At 37.8% G+C, this 21704-nt stretch overlaps 1 protein-coding gene across 3 annotated transcripts in view; it reads right to left on the bottom strand.

Moving 5' to 3' along the window:
* LOC122807740 (laminin subunit beta-1-like) overlaps positions 1-21704 on the bottom strand; it is a 2263691-nt gene that overhangs the window by 1935117 nt on the left and 306870 nt on the right. The window contains exon 1 of one of the 3 annotated variants that reach the window (XM_044078726.1): positions 8109-8456. The exons of the other annotated variants lie outside the window; for them this stretch is intronic. The gene's annotated coding sequence lies outside the window, so the exon portion shown is untranslated. Of the gene's footprint in view, positions 1-8108; positions 8457-21704 lie in introns of those variants that run through there. 3 annotated transcript variants of the gene reach the window in all.

The following is a 21704-nucleotide window of genomic DNA, read 5'->3' as shown; positions in this document are numbered from 1 at the left end:
ACAAAAGACTGGTGTATTAGCCATGATCTCAAACTGAATGCAAAGAAATGCATCATCATTCACTTTGGCACAAACAATGTACCCTCACACTATCAAATCAACAACAATACCCTGAGTACCCATGAAGTGGTATGAGACCTGGGATTACAAGTTCACTGCAACCTTAACTTTGACCACAATGTGTCTACTGTAGTAAGGAAAGCTTTCTGTGTAACACACTTGATTAGTAAAGCCATTGCCTTGAGAGCAAAAGAAGTTATAACCCCCCCCCCCCATACTCGGCACTTATCTGGCCCATAATTGAGTATAACACCCCATTAGGCACATACAATACTAAACACCTGCAACAATTACAGAGACCTCAGAGGTTTCTAACAAACAAGATCAAGGGGCTCCAGCATGTGCCTTGCATGGACCTACTAAAATCCCTTTCACTATACTCCATATCTTATAGACTTCTTAGGGGATACTTATGCCTGGCTTACAGAGCAACCCAAGACCCAAACCTAATGATCTTGCTGTATATCCGTAAATCAAATGGAACTAGGGCTACCCATTCCAGGGACCTAAATATGGCCTGCAACTTAAAAAGAACATGCTGGAGTGACAGATTTCTCCCAGTGACTGCCGTGTCCTTGGAACAGGCTACCAATTCATGTGAAATAGAGTATCTCTATGATACTGTTCAAGAGAAACCTGGATGAGTGGATGGGGCACCATAAATTCTTACTGGGGATAGAGTCCACAGCCCTCCTGGACATGGGCAGTCATCATTAAATGAAATATTTTGTATTGATTAGCATTTCTATGGTATTACACTGGGATGGAACGGCTAGGCTTAAAATGACCTCCAGGTTGATAGCCTAGTAATTGTCTATGATCCTTTGATCCTATGTTGCACATGTTCCTGACAGAAATTACTAAAACTGCAACATCAACTGTGTAAGCTACAAAATTATCTCTAGCTCCTGCTGGTAAGTGGTCTACCAGCCCCTGAAGAGGCACTGGGACATTCTTCCTCACAAAAGTCATGTTAGTATATCTGTCCATCCATGACTTGGGTCTCTGCTATCTGAAGGAGCTTATTGAACCATACCGCCCTCTGCTGGTATTGTGTTCATCCTCTAAGGGGCTGCCAACAGATCCATGGGTGAATCAACTAATCTTTAGTTTCGATAGTTTCCGTTTATTTCATTACCAGGCTCCCTACTTGTGGAATTTGTTACATAGGTGGCTTTGGGAGAGACCCACACTTGCTGGCTTTACACATGCATTAAAAATGTACTTGTTTAATTTGACATATCATGATTATGGTTAATATCTTATGACTACTGCTACTGTTTTATTTTTGCTAACTTTGTTTTATTTTGAATTGTAATTTGGTATTAAAGCACCTTAGTAAACTTAACATTAACAATTTATAAAACCCAAACTAGGTAATGAATGATGACCCATTCTCTCACTGCAGTTGACAGGATACTTGTCAGTAACCCTTATTTAGATCAGTAGTGGGCAGATATTTAGCCTGACCTAGTTTTTCAAAAGCTTCATTTGACTTTGGTGTGGGATGTCTGCACAGACGTTTGTGCCCTCATTACACCAACACTATGTTGAGATGCAGTGACTGATGGATTCCTGGATTAACCTCAGATGCAGCATCACATGCAGTTTCAACTTTATAGTGTGCATAACTTGCTTAGGCACCATATAGGAGCCTACGTGCTTGCCTGTCAGGTTTCTGGGTCCACATCATACTCTGCTATTTTTGGTGCATCTTGGCTTAACAGTGAATATGTTCCAAAATACTTGCAGTGCTACTGTGACTTCCTAGACTACTGTAGTGGATAGATGTTGTTCCAGTGTCATCTCATTCACTGAGGATAAGTGTGAGCCTCAATTAATTATTTAATTTACATCTGTTGACCGGGTTTGTCCAGCTGAGTTGATAGCCCTTTTTCAGCGGAGGCCCGGGGAGTAAAGCTCCACAAAATTACAATGAAATTGTAAGTGAAAAATAGTAATTCTATACAAACAATGAACATTTTTAAGTTGATAGAGCTGTAATACCCCCCCTGATTCCTCTTGTAACCCATTGCATATGTTAAGTGCTTGTGTCTCTCTATTGTGGTGGGGTTTCATTATATTTACATTGTAAAGTTTGAGTTTCTGCCTCTTGCACGGCAAATTGACCACATAATGGATATCACTTGCCTTTCTCACAGTGTGAAAGGGACCCTTCATACCACCTGTAATTTATTTTTTTGAAAAGGTATAGGTGCCATTACCTTTTGTACAGCGCTATTATGTACTAAGTTCTCATGTGCCAATCCCATGATGTCCCTAAGATCACCCAGAAATTGTAGAAATTGTAGAATTGAACCTCTCCACCACACTATTTATTGGTGGATGATAGTGAGTAGCTTTTAACTGAATAACCAAACAAGTTCTACAAACATGTCATAAGGTGTGACATTTGGGCACATGACATGAAGTTATAGCCTTTGAAAATCACCCTAATGAAACTTTCTAACAGAATATTTGCCAGCTTTTATGTCTCAAAAGATAAAAAAGCCACTGATAAGTGTATCTATTAGCATAGCTTGCCACCACAAAACTATACCTCTTACCCATGGAGCTTGGGGCACTACCAGCCCAGAATATCTATGGCTACCCTCTGAAATGGTTCCTCAGTAACAAGCAGTGGCTCCAACTTAACCTTAGCTTTGTATCCTGCCTTGTCCACTTTGGTCTTGTGGTAACTTCTCACCATCATTTGTAATTCCAGGCATATAGAAATTCTACTTAAGCTTCAATTTTGTTTGTTTTATATCCAAACAACTTGAAAAGGAATGTGATGGCTATGGCAAGGTACCAAATGGAACGGTTTTGGGAATCCTAATTGCTGCATCAATTGTACCTGTAGCCCCTTTCAGTAGTCCATTCAATGTACAGTAACCCCTTACTCCACTAAGCAGACTCCGCCTATCTTTGAGAATTAGGAGTCTCTTTTGTTAACTTCTCAAGTATTGTAAGCTGGGATCTAACAACTGTGCCCGTTTCAGTTCTTTCTGTCTTAGTGATCCTCCCTGTTCCTCTTCCATGGACATTTATTATTTTTTGACCACTGTGTCTCATATTCAGGTTTGCTACTACCACTTATTCCTTCCCTTGAAGTAATCCATTCTGAATTAAGCCCAGTACCTTTTGGCAGGTGTGGCTCAAATTTAGGCTTGTTGCCACTATCTCTTTTCATGTAGTGGCTACATAATCAGCCACCACTGGATGTGGGGTTACTGAGTGGATCACCATCTTGCTACTTTCCCTTCCCAACATGATTGTCTCCGTGCTTTGTTGTACATAAATAAATGTACAAAGGTAATGAGTCATCAAAGTCGTTACCTATTAGAACATTATCTGGGATATCACTAAACATTAAAGCGTAAAGCACACGAACACAGTTGAGTAAAAGCAAAAACCTTTATCAAAGACAGAGCTTTCGGATGGAGGGCATTTGTAACATTATGCATTATTTATAGTTGATATAATGTATAGGTTAGGTACACTAGGTTGTTAAATAAGTAGTTAAATATGTAACATAACTGTTTTATATGCTGATGTGGTTGGTCACATGACTTTGGCTGCAGGCCATGTGACGTGTTGAGGGTGTATTTAAAATTAATTTTAATTGTGCCTTATGTTAATCATTGAAGAAGGGAGTTATCCCAAAAGCTCTGTGTTTGATAAAGGTTTTTGCTTTTACTCAACTGTGTTCATGTGTTTTACGCTTTAATATCGTGGGCAGCAGCGATATCACTAAACATTGCCAACTGATTGCCTACCCTGCCCTTTATCATTCCAAGTGAACCCTCACCAATTGTACTTAAACATATCCCACTCTTGGCCTAATAGGCATGGAGTGCCCAGGCAAGTAATACCCTCGCTAACAACTGTAGGCTTAAGAAGAATTATAAGTGATGTAGCACTCTTTTTTGCATTAGTTTCCTTCTGCTCTACCTGGATAAGGTACAGGCCCTTGTGACAATCTGGAACATTTGCAGTTTTAAGTCCATCTACCACTACCACAATGTTACCTTTCATGGGTAACTCTCCCCACACTGTCTCTGTGGACATTTGAACTGTACATGTCCTACATTTATTTGGCCTTTCTCCTCATGAAGCACTTAAACAGACTTTCATGATATATTTTACTCTGCACTGGATTTTTTCTGATGCATAAACCATAATCTGAGCTTTAATGTCAATTAATACACAAGACTTTCACTAATGTGCTACATCATGTATTTTTGAAATTTGTCGTAACTAAGTTTAGACAATGACAACTGCAAAAATGGCATGTTGTAAATTAGGAATTAACATGACTTCCCATTGTTGACACAGAATATTAATATCATTCTGAAATTTAAATTTAAAGTTTAGGATTCATATCCCAGACTTGATTGTATTGCCACTTTGGAAATGTTTTCAGAAAATGAACAGATTTGGCTAATCTTTGTATTTGATCCCACTTAGTATATTTGCCCAATCTTTGTTTAATGAATTCACTGGTGCTATATATCAACAAAACCATGAATTCTATATGCATACTGGACAGTGCAGTGGTGCAGCAGTTAGCATTGTTACCTCACAGCAAGAGGTTTTCGGGTTCGATTTTCAGATGGGGTGCCTTCTGTGCAGAGTCTGCACATCTTCCCTGTATTCATGTGGGTTTCAACCTACATTCCATAGGCATATGTCTGGAGCAATTCTCTCTAGGCCTCTGCTGAAAATAGGCTCCATCCCAGTTGGACTTTCCCAGTAAACAAAATAATAAATAAATAACACAAATAAGGGCATTCCACTGTTTTGAACTTTTAAATGAAAGAAATGAAATGCATTAAGGAAATTCATTCCACATTTTTAGAACTACACAATACAGCTCTGATTCTACACAATTAGACCTATGTAATTCACATAAAATATCCAAGTCTGGTGTACAGTTCAAAAAGAAAAAAAAAAAACAGAAAACAGTATGAGTATTAGGAAACAGAAAAGTTAACCATATCAAGCAGCTGCAACTGGTGTATCACTTTATTACTTTCTCTAGCAGATCCTTAAGTAGTGGCAATTAGTACAGTCAGCCATGGTCATTAAATACCACAATTCTTGTGGCTGAACCACAAAATTTTTTTTGTATGCGACACTTTATACTATCTTAATTATGTAACTGCTAAATTACTGGGCCCAACCACTTTATTTTTAACTGCACTGTTTTTTTTTTTTTTTACCTCCCACAGGAACTAGCATAGACCAGCTCAGTTGAAAGGCAGAACTTAATTTGCCTGGCAAAAGTCATGAACAAATAAATCTGACAGACTCTGAAGTAGACAGCTCAACAGAAAATGTGGCCTGCCCTAGACAGAGCTGAAACAATAACAGCCAGTTTAAAAGAGTTTGATAATCCTTCGGCTCAGGGTATGACAAAGAAACTACCCACAGGGTGCAAATACTGCTGCGGAAATCATTCAACCTGGAAATTGGTGGGTTTGCTGTATCTGCTTGCAGCGCCTTAAAAAGAAAAGCAAAGAGCTTTATGTGTCTGAGTAGCAAGTGTCTTTACCAAGTTCAAGTTGCAAATAAGAGATGAGATGCACTAAATGACTAAAGACACCTGACCTGGGATCTTTGAGTCAGAATACAGAAATGCAATACAGCACTGATAAAAAAGACTGCAATTTTAGTACCTCTCTTTTATTTCTGCATTAGTGTGGCCTAGAAACAAAGCAAAACAGGGTAGCTAATAGAAGCTGCAAAAGGGAACATTACTTTTACCTGCAGCCTGATATGAGTGTCCTAAGCAGTGCTCTAATTTGGGAGCGTTAATGCCTGGAACATGACAGGGAACAATTCACTGAATCAATACATATACATGCTTTGAAAAAAAATAAGAAAGAAGTCAAGCACAATGCTAAAACAGAATAGAATAGAATAAAATAAAGACATTTTCTTACCAATAAAGCTGCTCTGAGCATTGTACTTTCCCCTTGCCTGCAGTCCTCTCAGACTTTAGCAGAACTAAGGGTTTCTTCACTTAGTATTTGCCTACTGATATTTGTGAAGTTTCATTTAAAGTGTTTGTAAATAAATGGTTTGTTTACAATAAATAGATAAATGTTTTTTCCATGTTGAACATTATGAATCTTTAAATCTAATATTAGTAAATGTATTCCCTGATACATAGCATTATGGTTATCAATATCTCCTAACACACTGAGATAGACAACAATTATACTTTCAAATGTATAAACAGATCTATTTTCTTAGAAACAATCTAACAAAAGCCCAATAAAATTTTAATACTAAAATACATTTAATTTCATATGCAAGTTTTTTCAAGAAAACCTCAAATCAAAATTTTTTTTTATTTATTTTCCTTTTACAATACATATTTTCAATCCAGTTGTATTTTGCTTCTGTGTCCCACACTGATGTATTGGCATGCATTTGTTTACTTTTTCCTATGTTATGTTTTATATTTTGCTCACTATAACTTGGAAAACTAAAGCCTGAGTTCGAAACTCCCTTTGGTATTCATAAAGTGGAAATTTTTTACATCTTCATTTGATGCTAAACGTTTGAGAACTTAAATAATTCAGCAATAGTTTTATATAATAAAAAAAATATTTTTTACACATCCAACAACGTAGCAGACATCTTAATTTATGTAAGTCGGATGCACTATTGCTGAAAGAGATCCTTTGGCAGTCACGTCATAACTGTGTTGAAATATTATGCAAGAACTATGACCATAAGCAAACAGAAATTCAACTATCAAACCCACCCAGAAGCATAGTATAAATATCTTAAATTGCCTGTCCATTTTGATGTTGAAGGTTTAGTTAAGTTCTAGAAGTGGCATGTAAAACCATTTATGTGTTTGATATGTCATGACAATAAAGAACCGAGTTCTCACTGAATGTTGCTGGAATTAACTGAAAGGAGCACTGTTAAAGCCTGTTAGATGTTTTGTCGTAAAAAAATGTTTACACTCTGGCCTCTGCCTAATATACACACACACACACACACACACACACACACACACACACACACACACACACACACACACACACACACGCACACATCAGTGTAACCATTACATATATCAGAGAGACATGGAAAGGAGCTATGAGGGTTAAAGTTCTGGAATCATTCACTTTTCTGAAATTTGTTTACTAGTAGCTGGTTCGGAAGGTTTGCAGATAATAGAATCAGTGGCCATCTTCAATCTTGCAACACTATTCTGTTTGATGACATTCATTTTTTTACACCATTAATTCATTATATTTAGGTCACCCAGCCAAAGTTCTGTAAATCATAGCGAGAGATTTTGCACTGGGTTATCTTCTGTTTGTTCTATGACTGTGCCAGTCCTTTAAGGTGTCTCTTACCCAATAATAATAACAAATATGTTGTTAGTGAGCATTTAGATGAACTCATTGGAAAACTGCAAAGACCGTGAGGAGAAATGCAGTAACTAATCTACCTTCATGTTGTCTAAATGAGAGCAAAATGTGTCACATAAGCTGAGGCTCTGAGGTCTGCATTTTTCTATGAAACAGCCTCTTTAGTTTCTTTCAGATAATATTTTCTAGTGAACAGACAGGAAATTTAAAATACAAAATTAAAAAATATGGGTAGAAAAATAGGAAAATAAAAATAAACTTGTTCAAGCACACATAGATACCTGTAAAGGGAGACAGCTGCACTATTAGAGAGGGTCTCAAATATTTCATGCATCAGTGTGGGTATTTTATCTAACTTAAACTTGTGTATATGTATGTGTGTATATATGTTCAGATAGCTTTAGAACAGGCAGTTTTTGGGTGTAAACAAGAGACAGAACATTTTTTGGGGCAATTACTGAAATGCATATAGAAATGTACAAAACAGGCAGAAAAAAAAGACAAAAAGCATACTATCTGGTTTCATTATTGTATCATCAAAACTCACAGGTGCAGTATAAAGTAACATGCAGGACAATTCTGAAAAAAATGTTCTTTTGTTGCTTTCAAAAGAAAAGAAATTATTCATAAAGTGCATTTATTACTTACTTCTGCTAGTACGCTGTGTGATCCAACTGGAGACAAAAGTTGCTAAACAATTTCCCACCATAGGACACAGCAAAGTCTAAGTGAATTAAACTGAGCTCTCGGCAAGATCAACATGCAGGAACCAATCATCATTCAGACCGACGTGCAGCATTATTTTCCCCCTTTTTTTTCTAATAGTTGAAGCTAGCTGAATGGAGGGCCAAATCTCTATTGAAATTCAGGAACCCTGTCATGCAAGCCTAGTGAAAAGGAGCTATCGTCTCCTGGCTGCCGGAATGTCATTCCTTATTCATTCTGCTTTTTAGTCAAATACAGTCAAAGCTACAGAGGGTTCAGTGAGCTTAGTTAAGCCAGAGGACAGGATTCTGGCAGCCTTGTTTAGGAAATGCACAGCTTAAAGTTTGCTTATGAGTGCTTAAAAGTGGGGGTGGGGCTGAAGAAAAAGAAACAAAAAAAAAAATGGTTAAACATTTTCTCAGACTTACTTGTCAGATTAATTTAATTATGTATACTATCTGCCCGTATTGTACAGAAATGTGCACATGCATAGACAGAGCAGTTTTATTATTTTTAAGCTATTATTAAAATTGTAAAGATATGAAGCTATCACCCCCCATTAACTCCCCTCCCCCCCAAAAAAGCCAATCTACAAATGACAAGATGAGGAGTAAGCACCAAAATAATATCCTTCAGTTATTATGGGTTTAGGTAGAATGTCAGAGGTACAAAATGCGACCCTGCTACTCCATTTCTGTTTCTTTCTAATGGCTTCCAAAAAATGCAACTAGCAAGATTTGATGCAATGCATTGCTGACTTAAATGTAAAAATCTCATACTAATTATAGTTCCATGGCTGATTTCTAGTACCAGCCTTCATCAAGGCACCATCTGAGAGCTATAAGATGAATAAGTTTCAAGTTTAAATGCATTCATTTTTGAAAAACTGTACCACTGACTGTTTTATTACTGCATTATGAAACTGTTATTTGTTTTAACATGTGTAAAATAAATAAAATAAAAGACACTTAAATATAATAAGCATATAAGAAAAAGTAAGTCAGTCTAAGGGTTTAAGGTCAAGTACTTGAAATAGCAGGATCCGCTGTAATGAGTCTCAAAACAGAGACTGAATGGCCGAAAAATAGACTTGCTTATAAGTGCAAGGTAGCCATTTCCTGGAATATTCCCTTTTCTTTGAGGTATGCTGATCTCGGACTTGGTATATAATAGTTCGGGGGGGGGGGGGCTAGCCCCCCTGCAAAAAAAAAAAAAAAAGTTTGAAGGAAAAACAGCAATCTTCAGGATTTGCTCTTTTCCCGTTTTTTTTCAATCTTTTTTCCACTTTATCGGTACTCTGCATTTCAAGTGCCCGCATTTCAACAGGGAGTACAGTCTAAGATATAATCAAAAATAATTTAAACTGGATATTTTTTGATTTTGCATGATTCACTAATTCCATACAATGTGTGTTGTTTTACATTTGTAAAGAAAATTCATGGTCCATCATTTAATAAAAAAGAAAACTGATAAACAAAATGTGTAGACTTTCATTATTTTGTGTCAACATTCATCCTAATGACTTATGTAAAATTTAACATTTCCCATGGTTAGAAACAGGCTCATCACCCAGGCTAATTGCCCAATGCAGACTGGTCAATTAGCAAAATGGTAAGAAAACATGATACAGCAAAGGCTTTGGCTACAATAAGAAAGACCTCATTATCAGCTCATTAACATGTCTCCGAATCTCATACTAGTGTTGTTATATCTGACCATGCTAGTGTTCTCCCTAGTGTCCCCATGCATCATGGTGGCAAGGAATCTCCTACACACACACACACACACACACACACACACACACACACACACACACACACACACACACACACACACACACACACATTCACACATTAACAAACAAGTCCCCCCACTGTAGATCAGACTCACAGAAACACTCATCCATGCACCCAAATGTATGCTCCAACATACATACATACAGACAAATGATTCCCTGCTTAACTCCTTTAGTGTGACCAGACAGACACACATACACACTCCCTCATGCATTTAAATCATGAGTGCTGTCATAGGAGTGAATAGATGACTGCCCTGTTTTTACAGCTATCACTTTTTCCTCCTAGAATATAATATTACTTGACTGAACAAATGTGCAGCTACTGACACATCTATGGAAAAGCACATGGTTAATTAACATTAACCACTTCCCTTGAATGCCATATTATCATGCAGCTATGCCCACAACTCCCCCACCCCCTCACTGAGGCTGCCTCAAGGGGAGAACCTCTACGGTAGTGAAGTCTCTGGAATCACAAAAGCTTAATGTCAAGCAGAAATATGCCAGACTAGGGCTTTCCCATTGAGGTAGCCCTTTCTAAATCCCAAGGAGTATGTTTCCAAGTCAAACTGTCCAAATACCGGTAGATTTTAAAGCTCTATCAAAAACGGTAGAAGAGAATGCAATAGACCAACTCCTAAATTTAATGTATGAAAACAATACACTACGATAGTCCAAAGTAAAACAAAAAAGTACCAGCTGCAAAATCCTGCTATGCAGTTGTTCATCTGCATTTTTTATATGTAAGAACATATGTCAGTGTAAAGAACTGTTCTAAATTAAGTTGCAAAGCAGATAGCACCATCACAGGCCATGTGGGGCTGTATTGTTGACAGTGTTGCACTAAGTGTAGTCCAATGAAATCCTTACATCAGTAGCAGCTGCACTGCAGACACAACAAGATGGTGAGAAGAAAACTTCATTAGTGGGTGTAAAGTGGCAGGAAAAGAAACAAAGAAATCCATATTTCAGGGATCCTGAATGGGAGACTAGCTTTGCTAGTTGTGAACAAAAACATAGACATTGCATTGCAGCATATGTATACATCTTTAGCTATATTATACATACATACATATATATACATATATATGTATATATATATATATATATATATATATATTTATATATATATATATATATATATATATATATATATATATATATATATATATAAATATATATTTATGTATATAGTATATAGTGATATATATATATATATATATATATATATATATATATATATATATATATATATATAGGTACGTATCACTTGGCATAAAACTCATTTCACCTAAACTCAATTCAACAAGACCAAATCTATACTAACACCAAGATCACGCTACAGTCGGGAAAAGGACATATACCATTGACTTGCCTTATTGTACTACTTGTCAGTGAAATGAGTTTTAGGTGAAGCGATACGTACCCATATATATATATATATATATATATATATATATATATATATATATATATATATATATATATATATATATATACATACACACACACACACACATATATATATATATATATATATATATATATATATATATATATATATATATATATATATATATACCGTATTTCCCCAAAAATAAGACCGGGTCTTATATTCTTTCTCCCGGCGAAATGTGCATTAGGGCTTATTATCAGAGAATGTCTTATTTACCTGCAGCGTACAACAATCTACCTTTATTCAGTTATTCATGTACAAAAATTGAAATTAATTAATGAACACAAATCGACATTTCTTTATGTACAAAAATCAATATTTATTCATATACACAAATTGACATTTATTTTGTACTTTTCTAGTATTGTACAACAGTTCTAATAATGGGTTGGCACGTGAGAATTCTACATAAACATTGCAACAAACATTTCAACTCCAGAATATCTGCACCTTGGCTTTCACAGTTATTCAAATACAGTCATGTCATCTTCTTCTGGATCATTGTCATAAGTGTCCAATCCCCGAATTTCGGCCTGAATTTCTTGTGACTCCATTTCTTGTAGCACCATTGGCCCCAGTCTGTCATGCCTAGCAATTGAGCTCTCCTTAAATAAGCATTGCTTGTCCAAGTAGCCTGCTTGTAGTGCATTGGCAACACAGCTGTCAGTGATTTTATCCCATGCATTTTTCATCCAAGACATGACCTCTTGCAGGCTAGGCTTCACAAAGTTTCCATGCTGATTTCTCTCCATTATATTTTCAATGTAGTCATTGAGTTCCATGTGCAAATGGTCCTTGAATGGCTTGTTTATTGTAATATCAAGAATCTGGAGATAGGCAGTCATTCCTACGGGAATCATTATTTGATCTATTCTCCTCCGTGATAGGAATTTCTTAATTTCTTTAGCGCAGTGAGTGCTGGCTGAATCCCAGACTAGCAGACCTCTTTCTCTACTTCACAAAACAAGTGGCAGCATTACATCAACCCACTTCCTTATAACTGCTTGTGTGCACCAGGCTTTTTCAGTTTCAAAAATGTAAATGCCTGAAATACATTCAATCTTATCTTTCTTGCCATTATTAATGATTAGAGATGGGGTTTTCTTTCCATCTAGATGAATTGCCAAAATACAGGTAACATGTACACTCTCGTAACCAGTGGAGGGAATGTAGCTTGACGAGGCACCCCTCTGATCAATTGTTGTTTGAGATACTTGGCCCATAAACACTGCAGTTTCTTCCACAGCAATCATGTTGGAGAGTTGATATTTAGAAAAGTCAATATCATCAACAAAGGACTTGAACGCAAGTGCATGTTTAATAACTTCAGTGTCTTCCAGCTTGAACAGTGCTGTTGATGTTCTTAGAGAAAGTTCATATCACTGAAGGAAGCCATCCAGCCAATATTGTGATGCTTTGAATTCTTCTGGGGATATTTCTAACTGTGGTGCTATTGCAAGAGCAAATGCTTGAATATCAGCCCTGCTCACAACCAAAGCCTTTGCTCTCCTGTTAGCAATCCAGACACAGATGATTTCTTCAAGCTCAGGAAATAATGGTTGCTGACCTGATCGACACTTCTTAGCATTTCCCTCATCAGCCTGTTGACTGAGGTTAACGTATGCTGCTCACCATTTTTAGACCATTCGGAGATCTAACTTCTTCTCTTTACAGAAAGTCATCAGGTTCTTTCCACGGGAGTCCTCCACGATTCCTTTCTTGTACTCAATGGAATAACTCTTTCTTTTTGCACTCATCTTGTCTGGAGGGGGGGTTAAGTGAAGACTTACGGGACCGGAGTGGCAACACAAAATGGCGCCGGTTATGAAGAGAAGACACTACCACAGCTGCTCATTACCATGAGATTGCGCTTCCCGCGTGTTGTCTGTGCTTTGACCGATCAAAGTACACATGCATTGTGCTTTGACCGATCAAAGTACACCTGCATTGGTTTATGGACCACAGATTTCAACCGTCAAGTGTGGGTGATGATTAGGGTTACAGTAAGAATCGGAACTGGGGCTTATTTTTGGTGTAGGGCTTATATCATGAACACCCTGGAAAAAAAAAAAAACATGCTAGGCCTTACTCTCTGGTTAGGTCTTATTTAGAAAGAAATATGGTGTGTGTATATAGATATATATATATATATATATATATATATATATATATATATATATATATATATATATATATATATATACATAAATATATATATATATATATATATATATATATGTATATATATATATATATATATTTAGTTACTACTTGAAAAAGAAAACAGTCAAATGGGCAAATGTTTTTTTTCTGTTGTTAAAAAAGGTGAATGCACATATGAGCAAATATTCTTTCAGAAGGAGTTTTTGCTGGCAGCCCTTTGTATGGAATCGAATTGGAGTGGGGTAAGGGAATTTGTCTTTACCTACTATTGTGCATTCTTGAGATTTAGTATATATTATTAGCAAGGAGTGTAAGGGATGCATCTAAGGATTTGGGGGGCACAGGAGACCTTGTCCCCTACAAAAAAATTAATTTTAATTTTCCATATTTTGATCACTTTAAATTTGCTATAGAGTTGTTCGATATTCCACAAGATACTCATATATCTATCTCTGTCTCTTGCTCTCTACAGATATATATGCATACTTCTCCCCCCCCCTCCCCCCCAAAAGGAGAGATATCTATTCCAGAGGATTGTAGCCCCCCAAACATCTCCAACGCCCAGGTGAGAACTGCCCTCACTAAGGCAAAAAACACAGCATCCATGGGACCGGATGGTGTCCCCGGCTGTGTGCTTCACGAACTCAACGAGGAATTAAACCCACAGTTAGGACAGCTGTTTAATCTTAGCCTCACCTCAGGATACGTACTCAAGGAGTGGCGACGCACTGTGGTCCCACTTCATAAGGGCGGTGCCTCCACAGACCCTGGAAATTACCGCCCCATTAGCTTGACAAGCCTTATCTGCAAAGCCATGGAGAGGATCATAATGGAACTCATAAATAAAGACATAGGAGACTTGCAGACTTTGGATCCAACCCAGTTTGGCTTTGTCAAAGGCAGATCCTGCCTCTTAAACTTGGTTGACTTTTTCGAGACTGTCACCAAGGCCATTGATGAGGGAAAGGCAGTCCATACAGCCTACCTTGACCTGGCAAAGGCCTTCGACACAATACCCCACTCAGGTATCATCGAAAAACTCATCAGCTTGAATGTAAACCCATACATCACAAGATGGGTTGCAAACTGGCTAAGTGACAGAACCCACAGGGTCAGAGTTGCTGGAGCCATGTCAGACTCAAAGCCTGTCACAAGTGGTGTCCCACAGGGCTCAGTCCTGGGTCCACTCTTGTTCGGCATCTACTTTTCTGAAGTACAAGCAAACACAGGAGGGTTATGGCTGACAAAGTTTGCAGACGACTGCAAACTGGGCGCCATAGTCGAAAACACATCTGACACAGATATCCTCCAGAAGGGCCTCACAGAAACGGATAACTGGTGCCAGAGCCATGGCCTGAAGTTAAACGCCAAAAATGCATAGTCATACCCTTCGAAAAACAAGGTTACCCCTAGCTACCATATAGATGGCAATCCACTGAGCACAGAAAATATCATCACGGATCTGGCGACCCAACTTGACACTAGCCTTCGCTTGACACTCATGTTGCTAAAGTAGTTAGGAAAACCTTCTATATCGCCCACCTGATCATGAAGGGATTCACATCTAGATCAAGGGAGGTCATCGTCCCCCTGTACTCATCACTCATTAGACCTATGATTGAGTACAATGCCCCGTTCGGAATGTATCTGACCAGACACCTGCTGCAGCTTGAAAGGCCCCAAAAGTTCCTCACCAAAAGGATAAAGGGTCTCAAAAATATGTCTTATGCTGCCCGAGTGAAAGAACTCCAGCTCTATTCAGTCTCATACCGCTTGCTCAGAGGTGACCTGTGCCTGACATATAAGGCCATGTCAAACCCAGATTTGATGAATATGCTTCACCTGAAAAAATCTAGATCCCTCAGAACCACAAGGGCGGGAGACTTAAACCTTGACACGGTTATAAATAGAACATGCTGGAGGGACAGATTCATCACCCAGAGACTCCTATGCTGTGGAACAAAATCCTGGTACATGTGAGGCAGAGCACCTCTCTGGCCTTGTTCAAGAGGAATCTTGACCAATGGATGGGAGATTGCAGATATACCCCAGGGATTACTTCAGTGTCACTGCTTGACAGAGGCACAGCAAAATGATAGGCATAGTTTTTATTCAAACTAAAGGGGTGGCGAAAGCCACATAACTATGGGCTAGGCTTATAAATGCCCTTGGGCAGATAGCCTAGTATGAACCTATGAACCTATGAACCTATATATCTATAGCTCTATCTATATACATCTATATCTATATATTTATCTCTCTCTCTCTCTCTCTCTCTCTATATATATATATATATATATATATATATATAGATATACATATAAACACACGCACTCACACACACACACACACACACACACACACACACACACACACACACACACACACACACACACACACACACATATTTTCTATACACATATATATATATATATATATATATATATATATATATATATATATATATATATCATAGCATCATAGGAGCATAGGAGGTTACTAGGGTATTGGCCCTAAGGCCTCTACAAGCCTGTAATGTTATCTCCTTGTTCCCTTATGGATCAATATGTATAGTCTATGTTTGCATGCAAATCTAAAATCAGCACCGGCTGACCCTGTCTAAGGTGAAACCCCCTGTGTAATTTTATGGGTTCCCATCCAACCCTCCAGGTTACACTTAATAGGGTCATTGTGGAGCTCTGTTTTACATGAATTGGCAGTTGTTTTAGAGGAGTAGCAACCTATGGGATACATATCTGTCTCTTCAGTATGTTCTGTTAATATAGCAGGCTAGGTAAAGATCCCTAGAGCAAGTGAAACATGTCCCATTGAATTTGTGGATGTGCAGCAGCTTCATCAAGGCAGCGTCTGAGACTGCTCTGTAGATCAGGTACAAGTCACCTCTAAGCAGTCTATACGATACTGAGTAAACTGAAAGCACCTTTAATCTGTCCATGAAGGTCATGTGTTGTAGGCCCTGAATTTTCTTGGTGAGAAACCTCTGAGGTCTCTCCAGTTGCTGCAGATGTCTGGTGAAGTACACACAGAAGGGAGCATTGTACTCTATTATTATTCTGATGAAAGCAGAGTACAGGGGAGTTATACCCTCCTTAGCCTTGGATGCTATACCCTTGCTTATGAGGTGTGCAGTGTAGAAGGCCTTTCTTACTACTGTGAATGCCTGATGATCAAAATTAAGGTTACTATCAACTTGTATTCCTAAATCTTTCACCACTGGATTTGAACTTAGGGGGATATTATTAATGCTATAATTAGCAGGGGTTTCTTCTTTGCTGAAAGGCTTGATAATGCATTTTTGTGTTTGGTTTAAGTCCGTGGTTTTGACACCAGTCATGTGTCTGTCTAAACCCATTTTATAGTATGTTGACATCTTTGGTGGATTTGATGATTGCACCCAGTTTGCAGTCATCAGCAAACTTGGTAAGCTATAGGATTTTCACCTGGACTTCAGAAAAATAGATACCAAATGATAAGGGGCCTGTCACTCATCTTGGTTTATAATTGAAGACAAACAGGTGGAGTAGTTCATTTATATACTTTATTACATAGAAACACATTAAGATGGATAACAGCAGTACAAAATATACACTGGTTAACTGACAGACTACACAGACATGCATGCTTATACTTCAACAGCTTACTACAAAATGGCAGTCAGGCTCACACATGCTCAGTATTTATACACTTGTGCAAGCCCATCGAAAGCTTCTTAAAGTTATACATACATGCTGATATACATCCTCCCACTTTAATGAATTAACTATTTATTTATTTTTATTCATTTATTTTTATTTATTTATCATTTGTTGACTGGGAAAGTCCGACTAGGTTCCACAGAGCCTGTTTTCAGCGGAGGCCCGGGGGGGAAATGCTCCAGATATAATACAATACACTACAATAAAATGACACTTGAATAAGACATGCAATTATACAGACACTAAGAAATAAACATAACGTTCATGTCCAAGTTGCCGTGTATCTGGAACATGGTCTGGAAATGCGAGCTGATCTAGTGATATCGCAATTAGAACTGGCTTTAGCAACAGGGACAGTCATTGGTGAACAACTTGCTTCAGGAGTTTCGGGATTCTTCTTAGGAACAGCGATATTTAATGAAATGTCCTATGGAACTGGAATATTGGATAAATTACTCTGAGATCTAGAGTCTTTCTCACATACAAGATGCTGCAATACAGAGTCAGACACTGTTACAAAATGTTTCTGATTCCGCCTTAATTCTACTCCTTATGATTCCACAATGTATGATCTCGGCTATGGACAAACACTTTTCATAACTCCAATCTGATCAAAACGTTTGGACATTTGCACCCTTACTATTTCCCCTTCTTGTAATGGATTGAGCAGTTTGCTGGACTTGTCATAATCGGACTTCTGGAATAAGTGCTTCTTTAACAGATGAGCTTTCACTGATTTTTTTGTTCTTAACACATGAAACCAATAGATTATTGCTGATTGGTAATGTGGTTCTGGTTTGTCTAGACAGAAGTCTCTGTGCAGCTGAACCAAGATGTTTATCATGAGGAATATTTATGAGATTCAAGAAATTCAGGAAAGCATCGCTATTGTCTCGTTTCAACTTCTCTAGTAATTGTTTTGCACTTTGAACTGCATGTTCTGCCAAACCATTTGACTGTGGGTAGTCAGGGTTACTTGTAACATGAATAAAGTCCCACTCTTCAGCAAATTTCTTGAACCGCTGGCTTGTAAATTGTGTACTACTGTCAGAAATAACTTTGTGTGGACTACCATGGACTACAAAATGACGCCTCATCTTAGTAATGACCATACTGGACACTAGATTAGAAAGCAGGTCAATCTCGAACCATTTTGGATAAGAGTCTATTAACACCAAGTAATGTTGACCATTCCACTCGTAAATGTCTGTAGCTATTGTTGATCAAGGTAGTTCAGGAATCTGGTTTAGTTGAAGTGGTTCTTTCTGTTGATGCGGCTTTGTACTATTACATACAGAACAAGATGAAAGTACTCTCTCAATGTCCCTTGACATAGAAGGCCAAAATACTAGTCTTGTGCCCTTCTTTTGGTAGAATCAGTTCCTTGGTGGCCACTATCCAAGATAGTAATGTACTCTTGCAAGGATTTTGGAACAATCATTTTTGGACCTTTGATGATGAAGCATTGTCAGACAAAATCTCATCTCTGTAAGGAAAATATGATTGCACTTCTACTGCTAAATAGGATTGCTTTGACGGCTATCCTTGACTTATAAAGTGGTTGAGCTTCTGAAGAATTGGATCTGAAGCTGTGTGTTTTCTAAGCTCATCAAGATGTATGGAAGAAAAATTTCTCACTTCCATGACTTCAAAATCAAGTTTTTCATTTTCATGCTGTTCAGTGGTATTTCTGGGCAATCTGGATAAAGTATCAGCAAGATAAAGACGTTTGTCTTTTGTGTAAACAAGATTGAAATTATACTTTTGCAGTTTCAATACAATGCATTGTAACCTGTCAGCAGCTGTATGCATAGGCTTTCTCAAAACAGTGACTAGAGGTCGGTGGTCAGTTTCAATCTGGATAGGTTTGCCATAAATATAATCATGGAGCTTCAAACATGCAAACACAATTGCCAATAAGTCTTTCTCTATCTAAGCATACTGCATACTACTGGTCTACTCTCTTGAAGAATGACTGATAGACAGGGGTCCAAGGAAGTAAATACTGTGGGAAGAAATAGCCAGGGAATTGTTATGGCTAGGCTTGTATAGGCCCTAGGGCTGACAGCCTAGTACCAACCTATGAACCTATGAAAAAAACTTTGAAGCATGACAAGAAAGAGTAACTGGTTTGTGAATATCATAATATCTGAAAATTGGTGGACTGGCAAGTCTCTGTTTCAGAACATCAAATACTTTGTGGTGTTGTTCTGACCAAGGCCAAGATACATCTTTGTGTGGCAACTCTCTAAATGGTGCTGAAAGTTGGTTCAGGTCTGGAATGAGCTTGTCTAGATAGTTAACCATGCCAAGAAAACATTGTAGGGCTTGAACATTGTCTGGAGCTGGCATCTCAAGAATAGCTGTTTGCTTGGAAGGATCTAGTCCTACACCTGAACTGGTAAACAAGTGACCAATGTAAGTAACTTCTTGTAGCCTGAATTTACACTTCTGAGGATTCATCTTAAGATTCACTTCACATGCTCTTTCCAGAACTTTCTTGAGGTTTCTGTCATCCTCAGCTTCACCATTACCTCCTACTAGAATATCATCTACTATAATAACACACGGATACCCAGTAAAAATTTGCTCCATTGCACACTGGAAGACTTCACTGGCAGAATTTGTCTCAAATGGCATTCTCAAAAATCTGTACCTGCCAACAGTAGTACTGAAAGTAGTTAGCAATGAAGATTTTCAGTCAAGCAAAATTTGCTAAATTAACTCTTTGCATCTAAGACAGAAAAAACAGGGGCATTAGGCACAAGAGCTGCAGCTTCTTTGACTGTATGCATTGGCTAATGAGGTCTTTTTAGTGGTTTGTTCAGATTTCTTGGATCAATACATATTCTGATATCATCTGAGATTTTCTTATGAGTCCACAATGGGAAGAAATCCATTCAGTTGGTTTGTCAACTGGACGAATCACACCTTGCTGCACCATTTTATCTAGCTCGGCTTTGACTCTGTTCTGCATAGCTACTGGAACTTTCAGGGCTGGTCTGACAACTGGGCTGACTTCAAGGTTTAACTTCATGGAGTACACAACTGGGAGTTTGCCTAGTTTCACTTTGAAAAGATCAGTATAGGTAGAAAAAATAGATTAGACAAAATTAGAATACTGGTCTTTTAAGCTTGCATGATGGGCTTCCTTATTAAATGAATGTAGTCCCATTTTCAAACTGCCTCTGAGGCCTAATAATGACTGTACGTGTCTTTTGATCACATAAAATTGCAAGTCATAGCTTTTCCCAGCAGAGTAACATGAAAGCACTACTGAACCTTAAGTTTAAATTTCTTCATCACTATAAACAACAAGCTTCGCACACTTTGCCAAATCAAGCTTTTCACCAGCACATACTCTTGCAAATGTTTCTGCAGACATAACATTGCACTTTGTACCTGTGTCATCTTTGAGCTCTGTGGGTCTCCCATTTATCCGAAAAGTACAAAATACTTCATTCTTTACCCATAAATCTACTGCACTGGCTAATTAAGCACAGACACACCATCAACATAAAAAGTAGGGTCACAGCTTTCTAATTGATCAACTTGTCTCTTGGAATGTTTCCATTAAATAAAAGAATGAGCCTCTTTTGATTTAAAAAATCTTTGAAAATGATTCCATTTTTTACATCTGTGGCATTGTTGACCAAAAGCTAAGCACTTTTCTCTTTTAGGGATGATTGCCACCATAATTATGACAATTGACTATGAGGCTAGGTGAGGATACATGCTTTGACTTTGCTGACTCACCCTTGTGCTTTACTGAGACTGTGCATGCTGTAGAATTTGGTAGAAAGTTACAGTTTTCCCAGGGACTGTTGCAGGGTTCACAATTGCTGCCATGTGCTTGGGCCTGTTTCTTTTAACCACGTGCTGCATGTTATCAACATTAGCTTTAAAAGACACTGAAGGCATGCATTTCTCATTTGTAAGCATATATGTGTGCTTTTCTGTAAGCTCATATATCTGAAAAATCTCAATGGCCTTATTCAAAGTTAAATCACTGTCACAAAGTAAAATCTTTCTTACAGCATCATGTTTAATACCACACACGAGTCTGTTTTTTATCAACTCATCCTTTAAATTACCAAATCTGCAAGTTTTAGCTTCATTTTGTCAAATCAGTTATTAAAATAATTGCCTTTCCATTGTAATATTTTTGGGGTTATACATTTCCCTAAATTTACATTTTAAGCACTTAGGGTCTTCCCATGACTCAGCCAGTACCACTAAATAATGGTTTTCACCCTCCCCTGCAAATACAGCAGGTGCATACACAAATGAATGCTCTCTTTCTATGGCTTCTAAACCAACTAAATTAAGAAGAATAAATGTCTTTGTACATGCATATTTGCCAGAAAATGCAGCTTGTATGAATATATTGTACTCTTTCTCACTCT

The sequence above is a fragment of the Protopterus annectens genome, chromosome 7.part1 (genome assembly GCF_019279795.1).
Source record: "Protopterus annectens isolate FY-2018-M chromosome 7.part1, PAN1.0, whole genome shotgun sequence".
Taxonomy (NCBI): Eukaryota; Metazoa; Chordata; order Ceratodontiformes; family Protopteridae; genus Protopterus; species Protopterus annectens.
This window is presented reverse-complemented; position numbering and strand designations above follow the sequence as displayed.